Below are 13,668 nucleotides of genomic sequence, written 5' to 3'. Positions count from 1 at the left end.
GAGACTACCGCTCTTAACCACTACACCACACTGGCTCTCAAATATATCTTTAAGCTCATTTTAAAATACAGGCCTTGATCAGATGCCTCACTACGTTGTGATCAGCATACTGAAGCTCTATGGAGGAAGTTACAGTAACTTTACTCTTTGCTTTCAGCCTGCTCAGATTGAACAGCTTTCCATCTGTTCGAAACTTCAGTGGGGAGTTTCCCTTTGACAAAGTGTAGGATAATGGCAATGAAAATAATAAATAGAGTTGGGGCTATAACACAACTCTGTTTAACACCTGATCCCACCGTGAATGGTTCATTTTGAGAGCCATAGTTATCTGTGATTGTTGCTGTCATATTAACACGGAGGAACTAGAAAATGTTCACAATTTTTCCTGGGTAGCCAATTTTCCACAGTCCACAGGGCATTACGATTTACAGTGTTGAAGGCCTTAGTCAGGTCAATAAATTCCATATACAAGGATTAGTTTTGCCCTCTGCATTTTTATACCTTTGCCCATGCTATCTTCCAATAAAATAATAGCAATAACAATAATAAATAAATAAATTGTTTGTACACTGCCCATCTGACTGGGTTGCCCCAGCCACTCTGGGCAGCTTCCAACATATATATGTAAAAACATAATAAAGCATTAAACATTAAAAAGCTTCCCTAAACAGGGCTGCCTTCAGATATCTTCTTTTTTAAAATAAAAAATAGTTTTTATTGATTTTTACATTTTTATCTTTATCACAACAACATCATCTCAGATATAAACCCAAACCCAAACACCCCCTCCCCACTACAACTTCCCTCAACCTCTTCTTCTGGTTTGTTGCTTAATACTTTCCCTGCTTTTGGTTGCCTTCAGATATCTTCTGAAAGTCAGATAGTTGTTTATCTCCTAGTCATCTGACAGGAGGGCTTTCCACAGGGTTAAGGTGCCACTACCGAAAAGGCCCTTTGCCTGGTTTCCTGTAACTTCACGTCTCACAGTGAGGGAACTGCCAGAAGGCCCTCGGAGCTGGACCTCAGTGTCCGGGCTGAATGGTGGGGGTGGAGCTGCTCCTTCAGGTATACAGGGCTGAAGCCATTTAGGGCATGGGTAGGCAAGCTAAGATCCAGGGGCCAGATGCGGCACAATCGCCTTCTCCATCTGGCCCGCGGACGGAATCAGCATGTTTTTACAAGAGTAGAATGTGTGCTTTTATTTACAATGCATCTCTGGGTTATTTGTGGGGCACAGGAATTTGTTCATTTCCCCCCTTGAAAATATAGTCCAGGTCTGAGGGACAGTGGACTGGCCCCTTGCTGAAAAGTTTGCTGACCCCTGGTTTAGGGCTTTAAAAGTCAGCACCAGTACTTTGAATTGTGCTTGGAAATGTACTGTTTGTAGCAAACACAGAGATTTTTATGTGCTACATTGCTCCTCTATATTGAAATCCTTAATGTTACATTAATGAAATGTTAATGCTAGTAATGGTTATATTAAACTTTACCTTTGCTGCAATATAAACATCCATCCACACTTACCTTTTGCCTTGCACTTTCGAGGCACAGGTCCACGCTTCCCCAGTCCGTGTCTGAGTGCTGGTTATTTATTTACTGCTCCTCTGCTTTCCCCAGGAAAACCTAATCTTTGCGGCTGAATCAGAGCAAACAGTCATTGAGGTTTTCCGCAGTATTTCCCAAATATGATGCTGCCTGTGGTGTCTGTGAGCCAGGCCTTTGCACAGCTTGCCAGAATATGCCTTTCCAGACATGTTGAATGGGCCACTTTCAGGTGATGGGGGGGGGGAGGTTTCCACCCTTATTGGGCAATAAAATTTTAATCAATTGTTTTATCAGTACATCCTCCATTCCAGTAACCTGTTGTATAATTAATTTTAACACAATTGATTATTTGTCACCCTCATTGCACATTTGATTAGCACCCCGATTAATTCATTACACATTTGATTGGCACCCCCTATTGCTTCATTACACAATCCATTTTGATATTGTTTCATAAACACCCCTCTCCCGATTAATTCATTAGCTGTGGGAGTTTTAATTTTAACTCATTTGATGAATTATAGCCCTATCAATCAACCGCTGATTGATAGGTTGCTATGATTAATTTGCAATTCATGATTAATTCATTGGCCACTGGCAATCAGTTATTGATTTCTGTATTTTGATATTCAGTGGGCAATTGATAATTAATTGGCAATTCATTAATTATCAATTGATTGGCAGTAACCACTTGATTATTGCTGGTTCCTTAGCAGTTCCAATGACCGCATGAACGCAGGAGAGGGCCTTCTTGGTGGCTGCTTCTAGACTGGAGCTCCCTCCTTAGAGAAGTCAGTCTGGCTCCCCCTTGTCCTTCTGCTGGCAGGTAAATACTTTTTTGTTCCAACAGGCTTTTGGGAACTGATTTTTAAATGTTGTGCTGTTTTTATTGTAATTATTTATATGGTTTTAATAGACTGGAGCATAGCTGTCAAGTGTCCCTTATTTGAAGGGACAGTCCCTTATTCCAGCGCCATGTCCCGCTGCTGTCCCTTATTGATGGATGTCCCTTAAATGATGTCCCTTAAATTTCAAAGGAAGCAGCTCCTCTCCCTCCCTCCCTCCCTGCTGGCCAGAGAGGAGGGAGGCTCCAACTGTGTTGCTTGGCTGTGTTGCTCACCCAATAAGAAGTCTAAGAACGACTGGAGCTTGCATGCCTTGTGTGTGGCTAGTTAATGCAAGCTGAGGGGTTTTTTGAATGCTGGACGCCATTTTGTTGCACGTGCTGCTGCAAACTTTGCAGTGCAAAGCCAGGCTGGGGAGCCATCTTAAGTTGAGGCTGCATAGGCCTTGTGGTGCATGTGATTCAGATTCTATTCAGCTGAACCTCTGGTTACAAAGTTGGTTGGACAGTGTTCTCGAAGCTACCAGCATGAGTTTGACCAGACTGCAGGAGGACAGGAAGACTGGAGTGCCTGGAACAGGTGAGGCTGCAGGTCCCTTATTTTGGCTGCTGGTCCCTTATTTTCAAGGCTGCTGGTCCCTTATTTTCAAATCTGTAAGTTGACAGCTATGGACTGGAGGGAGAAAAAGAGTTTAATAGTTGTACCTACTTTAACTGTAAACTGCCCTGAGTCCTTTCAGGGAAAAGGGTGGGGTATAAATAGATATAGGTAAAGGTAAAGGTAAAGGTACCCCTGCCCGTACGGGCCAGTCTTGACAGACTCTGGGGTTGTGCGCCCATCTCACTTAAGAGGCCAGGGGCCAGCGCTGTCCGGAGACACTTCCGGGTCACGTGGCCAGCGTGACATTGCTGCTCTGGCCAGAGCCAGAGCCAGAGCCAGAGCCGCACACGGAAACACCGTTTACCTTCCCGCTGGTAAGCGGTCCCTATTTATCTACTTGCACCCGGAGGTGCTTTCGAACTGCTAGGTTGGCAGGCGCTGGGACCGAGCAGCGGGAGCGCACCCCGCCGCAGGGATTCGAACCGCCGACCTTTCGATCGGCAAGCCCTAGGCGCTGAGGCTTTAACCCACAGCGCCACCTGCGTCCCTATAAATAGATATAACATAACCACAATAGCAACAACTTGTATGCTGTTGTTAGAAATTGGTGGGATGAAGGGGGAAGAGGGAGTTTGAGGTGGGAGGGTGCTGCAGCCTTTTGCCCTAATGACAAGCCTCCACTGGCTCCTTCTAAGATTCTTCATAATGAGCAGCACTTACTGTATTTTCAGCTCTGGCTTCCCATGTCTTCCACCTCCATGCCTGGATTCAGGCATAGCTGCAAACAACAGCCCCAGCCAAGTCCCAATAGTGCAGCTGCACACAAGAGCCTTTATTGCCAAGGGATCCTTGGCACATGCATGCTTCCTCTTTAGGGAAAAGTGTTGCACTCTAAGTGTTTGCTGTAGAAAACAGTAGCTTATCACAAATGTGACTGTTGCAAGCATGATGGTGCAAAGTGTCCCACAAACAAAAATAATTCAAATGTCGGTTCACAAAATCTGGTGCCAGCCATCAGTCAAGTACAGGAAAAAGGTGCTGAGAGATCAAGCAAGGTAGACCATGTACAAATGAGGCCAAAGTGTGGGATATCAAGTGCGTGAACATAAATGCATGTCAGGAATGTATTTGGGGCAGGGACCAGTGTGCATCGGCCATCTGAGCACCTCTAATTTTCTTTTTATTTTCTTTTTATCACTAAGTTTTTTCTATGTTCCCTCAAGCAATCTTAGCAAAATGTTGGATTTTCATGGAAAGTAAAGAGTCAAAATTAGTGAGACACCCCAAACTTTTTCAGATTTACATAATATGACTTTTATCTACCTTTTCTTTATATAAAAGTAGTAGTAATAATAACGACATTAATATCCCACGTTTTCTCCCAAGAGCTCAAAGTGATGTACATGGTTGTCCCTCTCCCTAGTTATTCCCCACAACAACCCTGTGAGGTAGGGAAGGCTGAGAGGCACTGACTGTCCCAAGGTCACCCAGTGACCATGGAACTGAGCTACTGTCCCCTTGCTCCTTGGGGAGGAAGGGCTGGTGTCAGGACGCAGTGAAGTTTATTCAAAGACATCAAAACAGCTCTGATCCTTCTTCCCTTGAGGGCTCCCCAGCTGGTGCCTCCCCCCACTCCTCTGTATCCAGCCAGTCCATGACACAGAGTGTAAATTAGTAAAGGAATATTAATAGCACCACCTTCTGGAAATGGACTTACAGGTTGCAATGGAGGCACCATTATCTGTGGCCTCCATCTGAGCAGTTCCAGAAGGACACCATGGTCAGCTTACTTCATTGACCAGAGCTTCTCTGGAAACCAAGGAGCCTCCTGGGTAGAATCTACACTGGTCAGATAAAATGCATTATAAAAATGTGACACCAGAGGGTGGTGTAGAGCAGCAATCCATCGGCAATGAGAAATTGCATTGAGAGCTATATTACATATTTTTTACAGCATTTTTACAGATCAGTGTAGATCCAGCCCTGGACTCCCCATGGCCAGAGAGTGAGTGTAGGAACGATCACGTCTAGGCAATCATTTTAGGTGAATGCTATAAGATTTTCTTGTTTAGCTATCTCGCCGTGGCCCAGGGGAGCACAAAGTGGAAGTCTTTGCAGTCTGTGGCATTTCTCATCATAGTGAATATTTTCTTCTCTTATATAACATTGGCCTGGTTTTTTGAAGTATTGTGTCTATTCCAGTCCCTCAAATTCAGATGAGATTAAAATCTAAATGAATTAAGTAAAGCCACATAATGTAAAGTGATGCATATTTTTCCTGGATAGAGAACGAAAGTGGTTGTAAGTTCAGTGAGATCAGATGGCAAATCCTGTTTGAAGGCATTCTGTAGGGAAAGATATCAATTGTGCTTAAATATTTTATAACATTTGGCTGAGAGAAAATTCATGTGATCCTGATGCCCGCTTGAAGCTCAAGGACGGGATTTCTTCCCTTTTCTGATAACAAGCTGTCTGAACCTAGATGCTATAGATAGAGCAAACAGAGGGGAGGAATCCAATGTCTAAAGGTACCATGTATCTAAAACTCTGCTTTGTTTCCTCAAATTCTAATCTGGAATGTAGAGATCTAACACAGAGCAGCCATATTCATAGTCATACCCTGATCTGTATATGGTAGAGAAAGAAAGAACAGGCATTTTAAAGGGAGTATTCCACCTTGTGAAATCTATTTTCTAATTAGTGTATCATTTATATGCTAAATGAAGTGCAATATATCATTTAAGTGCTACAAATAAGTAAAGCTCAAAACCATATACTTACTAATAGTAGCATGTGCCAAGAATTAGTGGCTTGTAAATGAAAGAAAAGTTGGATGAAATGCCAGCAAGAAGAAGAAGATGAAGCCACTTTGCTATACATTAGCCACTGCTATTTATATATCTGTTGTTTTCCAGTGCCTGCTTAAACACACACATATATACATTCAGGCATATACAAGTAGTAAATTTAGAAACATTCTGCAGTGGAACATCACAAACTTGAAAACTTTTTTTTTTTTAAACTATTTGTTGAAAACTTCTACCTCTCACATGCACAAATATATAATATGTCCCTTTAGAACAGTTACTTTCCTTAAGTTTTATCATTATATTATTTTTTAATTCTTCTTTCTTTTTTCTATTAAGAGCTTGGTTTGGTGTTTTTGTTGTTGTTGTTGTTTTTAGCACTTTCGTTAAGGTTGAAAACATTTCCATAGGAAAATAAACATTGTACCAGGATGGGGGGGGGGGGACACAGCAGAGCTATACTTGCATTTCTTCCAAAGATGCTCCTTGCCTTTTGGTATTTGAAGCAAGAGAGTGTCTGTTTCAAGCTGATGCATCATATTCACACCATGGGTATAGTGTATATTTCCAGTATCATATCAAGAGACTTCACCCCATTACTCCTTCATCCTTTTTGCCTTCTTTCCCAAACATTTATATCATCATTATTCTTTCTGCACATATCCTCATATTTTTTTTTCTCCTGCTCCCAACACCATAATTGGTTGCTTTGTTCATGCTCAAAAATGCAGATATCCACAATGCCACTTTTAAATGCATGTTTTATCTATTCTCTTTTTTTCAAACAAACAAACAGACAGAAAACTATCCAGGTTATAATCAAATGACAGCCTCACTTGTGATTGGGCCATGGAACAGTTGCTTTGCTTATTATCTTAACTCCCCCCCCCCCCCCCGCTCTACCAATTATGTTCCTTCACCTTGTGCTTAGAAATAAAAATGTGGCTTTTGCAGGTGGGGGACAAACAACCCAGCCAATAATATTTTTGCAATTTACAACTTGTTGTCTCCTCTGACAGCAGAGAGTGGCTTCTGTCCTTTTCCCGAACTCATTTTGGTAGCAGCAAGCCCATAGATGGAATTCCCGCTATCGTAATCGGAGACCAATTGCTGGTACAATCTTACTTGTTTGTCTACCATGTTTTGACAGATCATGTCAGATATGGTTCAGTCCAGAACATATCAGATGAGCCATTCGCAAATGAAGGTGATATTTTGTTGTTGGAGGGGGGAGGGCATTCAAGAGCGCATTCCTGAGGTGGTAGGACAACTTCATGGCAAATAAACAGCATTGAGAATCATGTATGATAAGCTCAGTTTTTAAAACGCATATTGAAGGTTGTTGGGCTATTGCTGGTAAGTTTTGGGCAGCTTCTGGTTTCTATTTTAAAAGCAAAAAAATTAATGAGCATTATACATACAAACAATGGGTTGGACCTAGACAGACAGATCAATTCAAACTTCAGGAATCAAGAAAAATATACCCTGGAGTAAATTATGCCAGTGTCACCTAATTAAACTTTATTCAGGAACAGGGCTGCTGCCAGCCAAGCCAACTGGAACCAGACAGAGGAGAAACAAAATGGAATTTGATGTGTACTACCCTCCCAGTGCCCCTTCATGGATCACTGCCTTGCTGTGGCGAAGGGGCTTGAATAACTCAGAGAAGCTATGAACAGGTCATAGTGGAGAGTTTTGACCAAACGTGATCCACCTGGAGGAGGAACTGGCAAGCCACTCCAGTATTCCTGCCAAGAAATTCTTTTGAATTATGGTACTGGGGGAGACTCTTGAGAGTCCCATGGACTGCAAGAAGATCAAACCTATCCACTCTTAAGGAAATCAGCCCTGAGTGCTCACTGGAAGGACAGATCATGAAGCTGAGGCTCCAATATTTTGGCCACCTCATGAGAAGAGAAGACTCCCTGGAAAAGACCCTGATGTTGGGAAAGATGGAGGGCACAAGGAGAAGGGGACGACAGAAGATGAGATGGTTGGATAGTGTTCTCAAAGCTACCAGCATGAGTTTGACCAAACTGCGGGAGGCAGTGGAAGACAGGAGTGCCTGGCGTGCTCTGGTCCAGGGGGCCACGAAGAGTTGGACACAACTAAACGACTAAACAACAACAACACCCTCCCAGTGCAACTTTTGCTGGGCTGCTCATCTGCAAGCTGAGCTGAGTTGGGAATAGGCCTAAGTCTCCCCATGCCCTGTCCATTCCCATAGCCCAGGAATGAGGGACTGCAGGGGAAATCCATACCAGAATATTTTTGTATCCATTTGTACAATTATTCCTCCTGGCTCATTGGCACATCCTAAAAGGTTAAACCCTTTGGGACTTGCCAGGGTTTTTGGTTTGCTTTATGGTTTTGACTCACTGTTTGTGCTTTAATGATCAGTATTGGTGGGATATGGGAGGAACCACTTGTGCACTCGCTGAAGGCTGGGGGCCTGCCAGGAGGGGTGCACCAATAATGAATGGTGCTGCCCCTGTCCACTGCTCTTACAGGTGATCTAGCATTTCCCACACCATGCAAACAGTGACTTCTGAAACAGGTGTGCGGAATTTAGATATTAGGTCAGGCATCATGTAGCCACCAAGGGCTTAAAGGGTTTAAAGTATTTAAATCTCCTAGATGAGGTTGGAGCTTTGAGCTGCAAGCCAACATGGAGAAATCTACAGCAAGACTGGCCCCAGTAAACCAGCTGCCAGAACTGTTGATCTGTGCCTCCCACTTCCCACTAACTCTGCTCCCATCCGGCTCTTTTCCAAACAATCTTAAACTCCATTGGGGAAGCCCCCCCCCCCCCCCGCTCTCTGTGCTCTTTGCTGTGCTACATGCAAAGCTCTCCAAGACTTGGAGACAAGGCAGCGGGGGGTGGGGGTGGGATCAGAAGGCTCCTGTGAATCTGTTGCAGCCTCAGCCCCCACCTCCCCATTTAAAATGTAATTCTTAATAAAGTGGAAAAATTATTTGGGGGGATACCTGTCTCTATTTTACTTGGTATGTGTATTCTTTAGCTCTTACTCATCCACTCTTGTTACAGCAACTACAAGTTGCTCTACTTTTGTACTTCAGGACTCTTAGCAGCTCCAAAAGAATTTCCTGATTCTGTGCCAGCTGATCCCATAGAGGTGGAATTTGGATCTTGTTCTTGCAACCATGACTACTAATCAGCATAGGTGATGGAAACATCATCTTAGAATAGAATCCAGAGGCTGCTGAGATCTTGGCACACTGCTATGAAGCACCACTATACCAGGCAGCCCAGAAGGTAAAGCAGAGTCCTTTCTCTTTCCCTTGTCATGGCTTGACATTGGAGAGGGGCAGTGGAACACAAACACCTCTCCTTCCCTGTCTTTCTGACCCACCAGAAGCCTGGTAAAAGGCATGGGAACATGGTGGCAGCTGGTGCCCCTTGGGACTGGTAGAGGAGACGTCAGGGAGGCCAACTCCTTCTCTTCCCTGTGGAGTGCCCAAAGGGCAACACTGGAATGGAGGAGGAGAAAGCCAGCCATCACACATGCACCCCCCTGGACTCACTGTAAGAAAGAAGGCAGGCAGGTGGGGTGGCTGGCTGGCTGAGATTTGTGGGGCAGTGCCCCATTCACCCTAATGGACCAGCCCCCACTGTGTGGAAGCTGAGAAAAGGAGTGGCTTTTGGGTACATAGGGGCTGGGAAAGAGGGAATAAGTTGATCTCAGTGGCGTAGCGTGGGGGGTGCAGGGGGGGCCGGCCGCACCGGGCGCAACATCTGGGGGTTAGGGTTAGGGGGCGCAAATCCACGGGTTAGGGGGCGCAAATTACTTGCCTTGCCCCGGGTGCTGACAACCCACGCTACGCCACTGGTTGATCTATTTCCTCATTTTTGTTGTTGGGGAGAAGGAAGAAGCTCAACTTATTTCTCAGTGGGGCCCATGTCAGTTGGGGAAAATTTGCCCATATCTAGAAAAAACAGGTTGACTCAGGCCACATGGTGTGATAATGGCTTCTTAAATCACATGGCTCACACCAGATTGACAGAAGTTTACTACAGTCACTAGTTGGTATTGGGAATTCAATGGCTTCCCCTCAAGCTTAGGAGTTACGAGCATCCTCACCCCCCCCCAAAGTGTCTTGGGGTTTGCTTTCAAGGCTTCTCCACAGGCCTGCTGCTGCTGCTGCTACTTTGGTGGCAGTCACAAGAACACAGAAAAAGAGCCTTCTTTTTTGGAGCTGCTGCTAGAACAAGTTGCACTGCGGCCAGAACTGCTTCTGCATAGCAAAGAACAGGCTCAGGCTTTTAAAGCAGCATAGAGTTCATTGTCCTTTAGGATCGGAGATGGTATAGCCACTAGTATGCAGAATTCTGTAAACTCTGTGCTTTCTTTTGTGTGTGTGATTTGTTAGAAAGTTTGCTTTAACCAAGCTACTAGGACTTTCATGAGATTATTCCATCCCTCAACCTAAACTGTTGATTTTTCAAGGGAATTGTAATAAAAATGTGCATTCTTAACTAAATGAAAGTCTGTACTATGCAAATAATAATGAGTCTGCCTTGCAAGTAATTCTTGCCTCTGTTCAAAAATTACCCAGGGAATAAAATTTAAAGAGAGAGAAAAGAGCTAAATGAGAAAAGCAAAAACTCCCATTTTTTGTTAGAAGCAAATGAAACTGATATTGAAAAAGTTTTCCATTCCTCCCCAGAACTGACAGACTTGGTCTTCTGGAATGACCAAGTTCAGGATCCAGTAGTATGGCCTAAGCCTGTAGAAGCACATGGATTTGTCCAGCAGGGACATCATTGAGTGGATTTGGCAGTGAGGTGTGATACTTCCAGGAACCCTCTGTATCCTCCTCCCCATCACAGGCAGAGTGGCCACCTGGACGCCATCTTGAGCAGAGAGCAAAGTTGCTCCTCCACATGCACAATGTGAACACATCAGGCCCTCCTGGATGCTCCCACTGGCCTGGACCTTCTCTCTGTTGTCACAACCACTCCTGCAGTGGGATCATTTTTATACCCTACCCCATTTCTTATGTATGTTTCCTTTTAAAAAATCAAGATGGCTCTTTCTCTAGCTAGCACCTGATCAGGGTGGTTTATAGGCAAATTACACTGCCAGAGTTCAATTTAAAACTTTTGCAGCAAAACCAACAAAGAGTCTTGTGGCACCTTTAAAGAGAAAGTTGATGGAGTGGCTAATGGCCCATCAAAGAGCTCGCTATGGCTGTATTTCTAGGCATGCCTAGTCAGAAGTAAGTCCCATTGAATTCAGTGGGGTTTTTTCCCAGGTAACTGAGATTAGGATTGCAGCCTACCTTGCTAGCCCTATTTCACAATTCAAAATAAACTTGTCATCTTGTCTCCTTTCCAGCACTCGGGCACTAGGGACTGTTTAGCAAGCCTGTTAGTATTTTGCTCTTTGTGTCCTTGAGTGTATGAATTACTCCTTCACACAGCTGTAGTGCTATTTAACCACATATTTGGGGTTTTTTATTGCAACGTTTTATTTTGTAAATGCATATTTTATTTAGAAAATGTGTGTGTACAGAAATATATCACTCAAACTAATTTATATTTCAAATATTGGAATTTGGCTGAGAAGTGGGATGAGATTTTAAATGGACACAAATTCAGATGGGCACCCCCCCTGCCCCACTTTGACAGAGTGGCTCAGACTTTTAACTGAGCAGCACACAGATCAAGTCTACAGGTAACAAAAGAGATCACCTCTTTCATGTGAAAAGAGCAATAATGAATGCTGAACCCCACTGGCTTTTAAAATTCACAGTAGGAAGTAGAGTAAGGATGCAATCCTAACTCAATTTACCTGGCAGTAAGCCCTGCTGAATTCAGTGAGAATTTTGTCTTAAGTAGGCATGGTTAGGATTGTAGTCTTGGTGCATATAGGCTGGCTCTGTCGAAGAAACAATTTATACAAAGTCAACAAACAACACTTCAGAAAAACAGAAAGTAATAAGGAACCTGTTAGGAGAGTGGCAATGAATAGGTACTGTAAATAAAGTAGATTACAAAGCGAGTTACATATCTATTTCCACATAATATGCATTAAAAAAACCCAATAGCAAGCTTTATTTGTAATCAAAAAGTATTCATAGCAAGTGATGGGGATCAACTGGGTGGACAGAAGGAAATCCACTTACAGTTCATTTTCAATAGATTCCTCTGACATCCCTTGGTGGCAGCTATTTTTGGCAGAGAGCATACCAATCTCCCTCTGCCCCAACTCAGGATGTTGTCATGATCTAGGTCTGTTTGTGTGCTTATGAAAGGGAACAAAGAATAGAGAATGGAGTTAGAGACTTGGTGAGAGGAAAGCAGAGACAGTGCCTTCTGAAGCTCTAATGTAGGCTGGTGTGGTTGACGGTTGGAGCATTTCAGCTGGCTGCCTCCGCATACATGCAGCCTGCATATTTGTGAATTAACTCCACTATTATACAAGGTCATCGTGGGCTTTCACTGACCTTCTTCCCAACCAAACCTTGTAAGTCCTTGGAACTCCACTGCTTGGTGAAGGCCCTGAAATAAATTCTTCATACATACACCCCCATTTCCACTGCTATAATTCTGTGGTAAAACTTCAGGGAAACTAATTGCCTTTGCCTCTGGGTAGTTTCCAGAAAACAATGCTCTGACTGTAGAGTCAGGAAAGTCAGCTCCTTCCTCTGTAGCAGATTAAGTTTTTCTGGAGAAAGAACATATTGGGTAGAATGACAGCATGTTGTCACTTCTGCTTGCCAAAGGTCTCAATCATTCTGGGATCTTTTTCAAGTAGAAGAGAAATATGTAGCTGCAAGAAGTGGCTAGCTTCTGTATAACGTGGAAAGGTTTCACCACAATCAAATTGTTAGTGGCATCATTAGCAAAGGCCTTTCCCAATCATAGCTCAGTGTAGTCGGTTTCCAAACTAGTGTAGGAAATACAAGGATGGAAACAAGAAAACCATGATACATAACCTAATGACCCAAAGGGGAAGCATTCTTCCATTAAAAATAAACAACACAGAGAACTGCAGGTGAGGATTAAGTTACTTGTGAGATGCAGTAAAAATAACTCAATAATGAGGAAAATGAAATTCATTATTCTGTCATGAGGAGTAAAAGAGTCTCAGGGTTAGACGAGGGCAGCTCTACTCAAATCTAGACTTTGAGGATGTGTTCTCCAGTTCAGAGTAAAGCAGTTCCTGCTATGTACTTCAGGAAGTACCACACTGCTGACCAGGTGAGGACCAAAGTATTTATTCCTAGGATATGTATCAGGCCTGGTCAATAACAAGACTTTAAAGTACCTGCCGGTTGCATAGACTAATGTTGCAGCTCCTCAACCCCTTTACCATCTGAGAAAAGTAATTTTGAAAGATTAGGACACAGATTCTCAAATTCCTAGTTTGGTCCTAAAGTCTCTGATGCATGTGTCAGCACACACATAAAACTTGGTAGTAGTATTTTTCCAGAAGACTTGGGAAAGAAATCCACCAGATTTTATTTTCCCTGCTGATAGGGGAAGCATTTTAAGCATGTTAAGGCAAAATTGCAGGCAGGGTGTGAAGAAGAAGAAGAAGAAGAAGAAGAAGAAGAAGAAGAAGAAGAAGAAGAAGAAGAAAAGTTTGGACTTGATATCCTGCATTTTACTCCCCTTAAGGAATCTCAAAGCAGCTAACAATCTCCTTTCCCTTCCTCCCCCACAACAAACACTCTGTGAGGTGAGTGGGGCTGAGAGACTTCAGAGAAGTGTGACTGGCCCAAGGTCACCCAGCAGCTGCATGTGGAGGAGCGGGGAAGTGAACCTGGTTCCCCAGATTACGAGTCCAGCACTCTTAACCACTACACCACACTGGCTCTCTTAGCAGGGTATGCTGTGACTT

The 13,668-nt window shown here is 43.5% G+C and overlaps 1 long non-coding RNA gene across 1 annotated transcript; it reads left to right on the top strand.

The window, feature by feature from the left end:
- Positions 1–693: 693 nt before the first annotated feature.
- Positions 694–8,964, top strand: LOC307214510. Its single transcript, XR_013838172.1, has 3 exons — positions 694–1,774; positions 2,259–2,371; positions 8,847–8,964. It is a non-coding gene; the product is annotated as an uncharacterized lncRNA (long non-coding RNA).
- The last annotated feature ends 4,704 nt before the right edge of the window (positions 8,965–13,668 follow it).

This window comes from Podarcis cretensis (genome assembly GCF_951804945.1).
Source record: "Podarcis cretensis genome assembly, chromosome: 4".
NCBI lineage: Eukaryota > Metazoa > Chordata > Lepidosauria > Squamata > Lacertidae > Podarcis > Podarcis cretensis.
This window is presented reverse-complemented; position numbering and strand designations above follow the sequence as displayed.